The sequence below is a fragment of the Erinaceus europaeus genome, chromosome 7, assembly GCF_950295315.1.
Source record: "Erinaceus europaeus chromosome 7, mEriEur2.1, whole genome shotgun sequence".
NCBI classification, from domain to species: domain Eukaryota; kingdom Metazoa; phylum Chordata; class Mammalia; order Eulipotyphla; family Erinaceidae; genus Erinaceus; species Erinaceus europaeus.
This window is the reverse complement of record NC_080168.1, coordinates 56138821-56146937: the sequence shown is the minus strand read 5'-3', so window position 1 is coordinate 56146937 and position 8117 is coordinate 56138821. Positions and strand designations below refer to the sequence as shown.

The 8117-nt window shown below is 39.6% G+C and overlaps 1 pseudogene; it reads left to right on the top strand.

Moving 5' to 3' along the window:
* Positions 1-596: 596 nt before the first annotated feature.
* Positions 597-2759, top strand: LOC103127916 (dnaJ homolog subfamily C member 8-like; annotated as a pseudogene).
* Positions 2760-8117: the final 5358 nt, after the last annotated feature.

Here is an 8117-nt window from a genome sequence, read left to right as displayed (position 1 = left end):
ATTTAAAAAGTTATTATTAGAAATGCTTTAACAATTTAAGCCCAGTCTCCATATTCAGTTTTCAAATTTGAGACATTAAGTGCTTATACTAAAGGAATATATACTCAGAACTGAAATCTATGTTTTTAAAGAACTCAAGATATTGATTTTATTTTCCCCTGAATACTAAATAAATAGTGATGCATAAGATTGTAAGTTAATAGGAGTATAGATTAACATCATCCCCCCCAAAAGATTGTGATATACCCTATGCCCCCACAGTGAAGCTGAAAAATCTACTCTTCTCCCCAGAGCCTTTCACTTTGGTGCAATATTCCAAAGAGTACTTTCAAATGCAGGCACTGTATTAACTTAAAAAAAAAAACACTATTATTTTATTTGTTATACTGTTAAAACATCAAAGCTTTTAAACAGGTTGTCCTACTAAAGTGTACAGTTTGTGAGTGTTAGAGCTAGAATTGTAGTCCATCCACTTGAATGTAGAACCCATGACTGGCTTTATAACAGACATCACCAAATACTGGGGGTTTGCTGATAAATAATTTTAAATAATGCAGTAAAGAGAGATATACATAAGCAGTTTTTCCCTTTAGTCCATGAATATCTGTGAATTTTCAAAACCAGAACTTCAGCAGGCAATAGAAATGCCAATTAGACTGAGAAGCAACTTCCTCTGGGTAAGGAATTTTGTTAATACTAGAGCCTTGAACAACAAAAGTACAGCTAACAATAGTGTCTACTTAATGCAAACCTTTAAGCTTATCTTGACTTGAAACACTACACCTGGACAATTTATGTTAAAACAAGTACTTTAGAGCCAGTATTCCCCCAGATACTCAGCACATAATATTGGCTAATAAATATCTACCTTGTGTTGATACTCACCCCCCCAAATTGTTCTTTTCTTACATGAATTCAGATTAAAACCCTTGAATAACTTTGTACAATGGAGACCATACATCTTCTAGTGATATTTTTCAATCTAATACCTTCATTGAATATCTTACTTTGTGTAAGGTACTATATAATATATCATCTACTGGGTTCCTTTTAAGTAGCAGAAATTTATTTTTCAAGTTCTGAATAATAAATATCAAAATAGATTAATAAAAATCAAAATAGATTTGAACCCATGGCTCCCCACCTGCAGGGGGTCACTTCACAAATGGTGAAGCAGGTCTGCAGGTATCTTTCTATCCCCGCTCTGTCTTACCCTCCTCTCTCAATTTCTCTCTGTCTGACCCAACGGTGGCAGCAATAGCAACAATAAAAATAATAACAACAACAAGGGCAAAAATGGGAAGAAATCGCCTCCAGGAGCAGTGTATTCATGGTTCAGGCACCGAGCCCCAGCAATAACCATGGAGGCAAATAAATAAGTAAATAAAAATATAAATCAAGACATAATTTTGATGATTACTGCTTGGTTTTTGAATTCAGACTGTTCCACAAAGGGTTTAAAGTGGCTTGTGAATATACATATAAGAGTAATAGGAATGTCTAAGTAAAAAAATATCAAGTAAGTATAAATTAGAAGATCAAGATAAAATTATATGCAGAAATAAATAAGTAATTTGGAGAAATTATGCATTAAATTTTTATTTATGAAAAGGAAACACTGAAAAAAAAATAGGATAAGAGGGGGTACAACTTTCTTCTGGAGGTGGTGGCAGTACAGAGAAAGCATTTATGACCTTCTATAGTGAGGTGAAATAAATAGAGAAGAGAGATTCAGTTCTAACATCCAAAAATCAGATTGAAAGATTGACCCATCCTGGTTCTTACTGCTTCGATTTGAATCCATTTGAGGTTCTTCAGGTAGATCCAGAAGTGACAGATGAAGAAATAAAAAAGAGGTTTCGGCAGTTATCCATATTGGTGCATCCTGACAAAAATCAAGATGATGCTGACAGAGCACAAAAGGCTTTTGAAGCTGTGGACAAAGCTTACAAGTTGCTACAGGATCAAGAATAAAAGAAGAGGGCCCTGGATGTAATTCAGGCAAGAAAAGAATATGTGGAACACACTGTAAAAGAGAGGAAAAAAACAGTTAAAGAAGGAGGGCAAACCTACTAATGTGGAAGAGGATGATCCTTAGCTGTTCAAGCAAGCAGTATACAAACAGACCATAAAATTGTTTGCTGAGCTGGAAATTAAAAGGAAAGAGAGAGAAGCCAAAGAGATGCACGAAAGGAAACGACAAAGGGAAGAAGAGATTGAAGCTCAAGAAAAAGCCAAAAATGAAAGCAAGTGGCAGAAAAACTTTGAGGAAAGTCGAGATGGCTGGGTGGACAGCTGGTGGATCTTCCAAGCAAATACCAAGGGGAAGAAAGAGAAGAAAAACCGGACCTTCCTGAGACCACCAAAAGTAAAAATGGAGCAGTGTGAGTGACTGCCTGAGGTCACAGCCCTAGAACCTTCCTCAGCTGCCTCCCTTCCCTCTTTGAAGGACTCATTCTTTCCTCTTATTTCTACCCCAACATAGAGTAATATTTGCTTTTTAGTCCATTTTATTTTCAATACAATTTAATACCAATCAGACAAATTCTTTTGTACATTGAAATGAGGGGCTTGGTTTAAAAATAAACCTTTCCTTACCTGCTACTTCTAGACCAACCAGGATTAGAAGGTGGCACCATCTGTGCTGTCTTCTCATCCTGTAGCCTATAACTTAATGTTTTGTACTTCACCGAATTGTGATGGTTAGAAACTTTGTGTATAGTTTGTGGAAATCACCCAATTAAACATACTGCTTAAAATGGTGTTGCTGTGACTTCAGGCAACAAGCTGGGCCACCTAGGAAGCCACTTTGCTTTGGTTGTTTGCTCCTGGATTTGGCATTCTCTGAAGCCCCAGATCAGAGAGCGAGCACACACAGCTGTCACTTGATGACCTGCTGTGTGTGCTCTCCTGTCGGAAAATTGTGAGGATGTGGTAAAGCCTGGCAGGGCTTGACCTGAGGAGTGCATCTATCCTGTCAGTCTCTCTACTGAGAGTTTGAGCAAGAAGGGACAGGAGTAACCCCAAAGGTGTGCCCCGTCTTATCAGACTCCCTACCTCACAAAGCACCCTGCATTTTTCTGCCTCCAGGAGCCTGGCATTCCTTAAAACAGTAAGCCAGCACCCCTGCTCAACCCTGCATTCCTGATACTATGGCCTATCTACATAATCATTGTTTTGCCTGAAAGATCCACACTCATTCCATTCCTTTGATCTATCTTCTTTCTACCCTTAAGAACCTCCCTATCTGCAGGGTATTATTAATCCTACCAGTTAAAACTCTCGCAACAGTTGCTAAGAAAGTTCCTACCTTTCCAGCTCCCTTTTGCCTTTCTCTGCCCCTTTCCTAGCCATTTCCATTTCCGACTTGCCACTTCAAGGTCTGCCCTTTAAAAGTCTTGGCTCTCTGATCAATAAAGAGACTGCATTGCCTTGCCACCACGAGCTTCGTTCCTGTGTCATCCTTCTCCCACATTGCTGAGTGAGTAGCGGCCCAGGCTGGCTCCAGTCAAGTTCTCTCCAACCCAGAGAGTTCACATCTGGGAAGAGGCACCCCCACGCTAGCCCAGCCCTCTCCCATCTCCATCTGACTGGCCTGTGTGGCATGAGGTTCTGAGCCACCCAAACCTGTTCACTTTCCAAAGATCTAGCTGTCCTGTCCTCCATCTAGTACCATTGTGTCTTAGCCTGTCTGTACTCATTAGTGATAATACTCTGTGTGTGTAATAAATTTTTATACTCTAGCCAAAAAAAAAAAAAAGAGGAGTACAACTCCACACAATTTCCACTACCAGAACTCTGTATCCCATCCATCCCCTCCCCTGATAGCTTTCCTATTCTTTAACCCTCTGGGGCCCATATTAAGTTTAGGAGCCTATGTAACCTCTGCATCCCTGTAGGTCTGCGCTCACATTCTGTGGTCATGAGTAGGAATGTTCCAAGCTGCCCTAATTTCAGGGCCCATCTTCCTCAGGTGGTGGATAGAGTATGTTATCCAGCATCCCTTTGGAGGATAGATCATTCTCTACCATTGTTTATCCACACTGAGGGCAAGGTCCTATGGGGATCCACAAAGGGGTCCATTGTATTGTTCCTGACTTAGCTCACTAAACATAATTCCTTCTAGCTCCATCCAAGATGGGTCAGAGAAGGTGGGTTCATTGTTCTTAATAGCTGCATAGTATTCCATTGTGTAAATATGCCAAAGCTTTCTCAGCCATTCATCTGTTGTTAGGCACCTGGGTTGCTTCTAGGTTTTAGCTATCATGAGTTGTGCGGCTATGAACATAGGTGTACACATATCTTTTTGGTTGGGTATTATGGTGTCCCCATGTTATCCTTGGGGTATATCCCTAGGAGAGGAATTACTGGATCATATGGAAGGTCCATGTCTAACCTTGTGAGGGTCCTCCAGACTGCTTTCCACAGAGGTTGAACCAATTTACATTCGCACCAGCAGTGCCAAAATGATCCTTTATCCCCACAACCTCTCCACTATTTGTTGCTGCTGTCATTTTTGATGTAGGGGTGAGGTTACAGTATCTCAGTGTTGTCTTTATTTGCATTTCTCTGACAATCAGTGACCTGGAGCAATATTTTATGTGTTTGTTAGCCTTTTGGATCTCTTCTGTAGTGAATATTCTGTTCATACCCTCTGCCCATTTTTGGATGTAGTCATTTGCTTTTTAGTTGCAAGGTTTTGTGAGCTCTTTATGTTAGTTGTTAGTCTCTTGTCTGAAGTATGGCATGTGAAGATCTCCCATTCTGTGAGGGGTCTCTTTATTTGGGTGATGATTTCTCTGGCTGTGCAGAAGCTTTTCAATTTGATGTAGTTTCACTGATTTGTTTTTGTTTTAGTCTTCCTTGCAGTTGGGTTTGTATCATTGAACATGTCCTTGAGGTTTAGGTGGGAAAGTCTTCCACCAATGTTTTCCTCTAATTATTTGATAGTTTCTGGTCTAACATCCAGGTCCTTGATCCATTTGGAGTTGACTTTTGTTTCTGGTGAGATAAAGTGGTTCAGTTTCATTCTTCTGCATGTTTCAACCCAGTTTTCTCAGCACCAGTTATTGAAGAGAGCCTCTTTCCTCCATTTAATACTTTGGGCCCCCTTATCAAAGATTAGATGTCCATATGTGTGGGGGATGAGGTAGTTCTTAAGCTGCAATCTACATAGAGGTAAGGATTTACACTCCCAAATTCAATACACTGGGTATCTCTACCAGTTGATTTGTCTGGGTGGATGCAAGCTTTACAGTATAATTTTTTGCATTTGTATATGTAGAAACATTGTTCTGAAATGCACAAATCTACTCATTCAGAGAACAAAAGCTAGGAAGACACACAATCAAGAAGTGATGTCACAGTCTTGGTTAAAATATTAGATTGGATTCAGTTTTTACTTTCATAGAAGGGCATTGGGAATGTTCCATTGGAAACTACTGTGATTGACATGGAATACATTAGCAACACAGACTTAATGAGCTACAATGCTGTTGCCTGTAGGAAAATTTCATTATCAGAAGGGTTAGCAGCAGAATGAGTGAAGTAGGCTGCTTCCTAGTACCACCTCCTCCCTCCCAGCTGCCTCACTGTGGCCTAACAATTGAGCCACCAGGCTGGCTTGATGTGGGAAGCCACCTGGGATCAGTCATGGGAAGCACTCCATGTTTCTTGTTCCTGCAGTGCAATCAGCAGGCAATTGCCTCTTATTGCCGCTTTCATTGTTATTCTCATGATTTTTGAATGGACTGGGGAAGAAAGAATGGGAATGATAGCAATCCCAAGGGAGAAAAAAGAGAATAAGAAAAATTACCAGATGGAAGGAAGAGAGGAAAAAAAAAAAAAGGAGAACTAAAGAGGAAAAGAGAAAGACCAAGAACTGATAGGGGAGAAACAAATTTGAGTGGTAGCAGCAGACAGAATCAATGTGGCATCTTTATTTGTCCCAGTATGACCCAATTAACTCCTTGTGGATGCCAGCTTGTTCATTTCTGGGATGCTGGAGGAGGAAAAGTGATGTGACGCTAGAGGTCACTGCCTTGGTCACTTTTCAATAAGTCTCTAACCTCTAAGAACCTGAGGCAGCTGCGGTCACTGTGGGATCAAAGTGTTGGGGAGGAGAGAGAGAGTCAAGCGGTGTGACTCATCCTGGCACTGACTCAGCCTTATGAAAGTAATTTAGCTTTGTTGGGCTGAACCAAGTCATAATAATTAATAGCAGGATACCTGTTTACAGAGCAGGTCCAGTAATACCCACAAGGTGCTGCCTAAGGTAGAGGCTGGAGAGAAGAAATCAGGGCATAATGAAAGAAAGGGAAAGTGAGAAACAAGCAAGGCAGGGAGGACAGTGGTTTTTAGAATCTGTAGATGGTAGGGACCTGGTGTTGGACTTGTGGATACATATAGAGGATGTGATTTAAGGTTTAAATGAACTGAGCCTTGAGTGCCTGTTATATTCCAGACAGTGCTGGAGGCATTATGCAGCTCATGTAATCTGCACAATAGTCCTTTGCCATAACTATTATTATAACCCTCCTTTAAGTGAGACAGGGGAAGTCGCCTACTTGGAGTAACAGGTTTAAATTCAGTTCTACAGGATGTAAATCCTGGTAATTGTTTTTTATGTCAAAAGAATTGTAAGATCTAGGGTATATTTAAAGAGGGGTTATGCATGTATTTAAAAGCAAGAGAAGGACTTTCTGCCAGAGCCATTACCTTTCTTCCAGCATCTAACTCTGTGTTAAAATACTAATGTGTCAAATCTATCTGTCAGCCTTACAAAATACTCAGTGATTCTGTAGTGGGAAGAAAATGGAAAGAAATGAACTTTACAGTCAGGGAAATCTGGCCTGAAATTCTACTTCCATAGTTCATTAGCTAGATGATCTTAGGAATCTGTAAAATAAGATGAATATTAGTGCTTTTTTCAGTATGAAATAAGTTATGGGAACAAATATAGTGTTTTCTACTCATGTGGCACTGAATTACTGACTTCCACCTTTTTCTTGACATTTTAGATAGAAATCACTAGTTCTTGTTTTTTTTTCCCCAAACTCTGTATAACATTAGAAGTTCTGAAAGATATAAATGATATTTATCATATAATGCATGCTTAATAGTTATATGTGTTGGTATGAGGTGAATTGCTCTCTCTCTCTCTCTCTCTCTTCTTCTCTCTCTCTTTCTTTCTCTCTCTGTTGGCACCAGGGTGATTGCTGGACCTGCATTACTCTATCACTTCCACTATCTTCTCCTCCTCTCTTTCTATTTTTTTTAAATATACAAAACAGAAGAGAGAGGGCAAGGGAGACAGAGAGAAGACAAGATACCTGCATCACAGCTTTACCATTGTTGAAGCTTCCCTTCTGAAGATGGGGACCAGGGGCTTGAACTCAGGTCCTAGCTCATGGTAACGTGTGCTGTACTGAGTGAATCTCCAACCAGCTCTACTGTTCTTTTCTTGATTCCTACACCCCACCCTTTCCTGAGCACCTTATCAAACAGATAATTTCTAGGTGGATTAAAGAGAAAAATGTGAAAAGTAAAATCATTTAAAGAAAAATATAGAATATATTTATATGGTTTTGAAAAATATTTATTTATGAAAGAGGGGATAGAAAGAGAACCAGAGCATCACCTCAATACAGTTGCTGCTAGGGATTGAACTCAGGACCTAAGCTTCTAAGTCAAATGCTTTATCTACTGTGCCACCTTTTTTAAAATTTATTTTTATTTGAGGATTAATGTTTTAAAGTTGATAGTAAATATAATAGTCTGAACATGTATAAATTTCCCAGTTACCTTTTTTATTGTCACCTGTGAATGAAATCATTTGGTACTTGTTCCTGTCTTTTTGACTTGCCTCACTTAAGATGATTTCTTTTCATTGTAACTATGCTGTGTCTTGGTGTCTTCAGGTCTGGGTTGATTCTGTTTGGGACTCTCTGGGCCTCTTGAATCTCAATGTACTTTCTGTTGTTTAGGGCTGAGAAGTTTTCTTCCATTATTTCCTCTAGACTATTTACTTCCCCTTCCTCTCTTTCTTCCTCTGGTAGGCCAATTATACGATTGTTACTTCTTTTGAGATCATCCCATATGTCTCTGTTGTTGTTTTC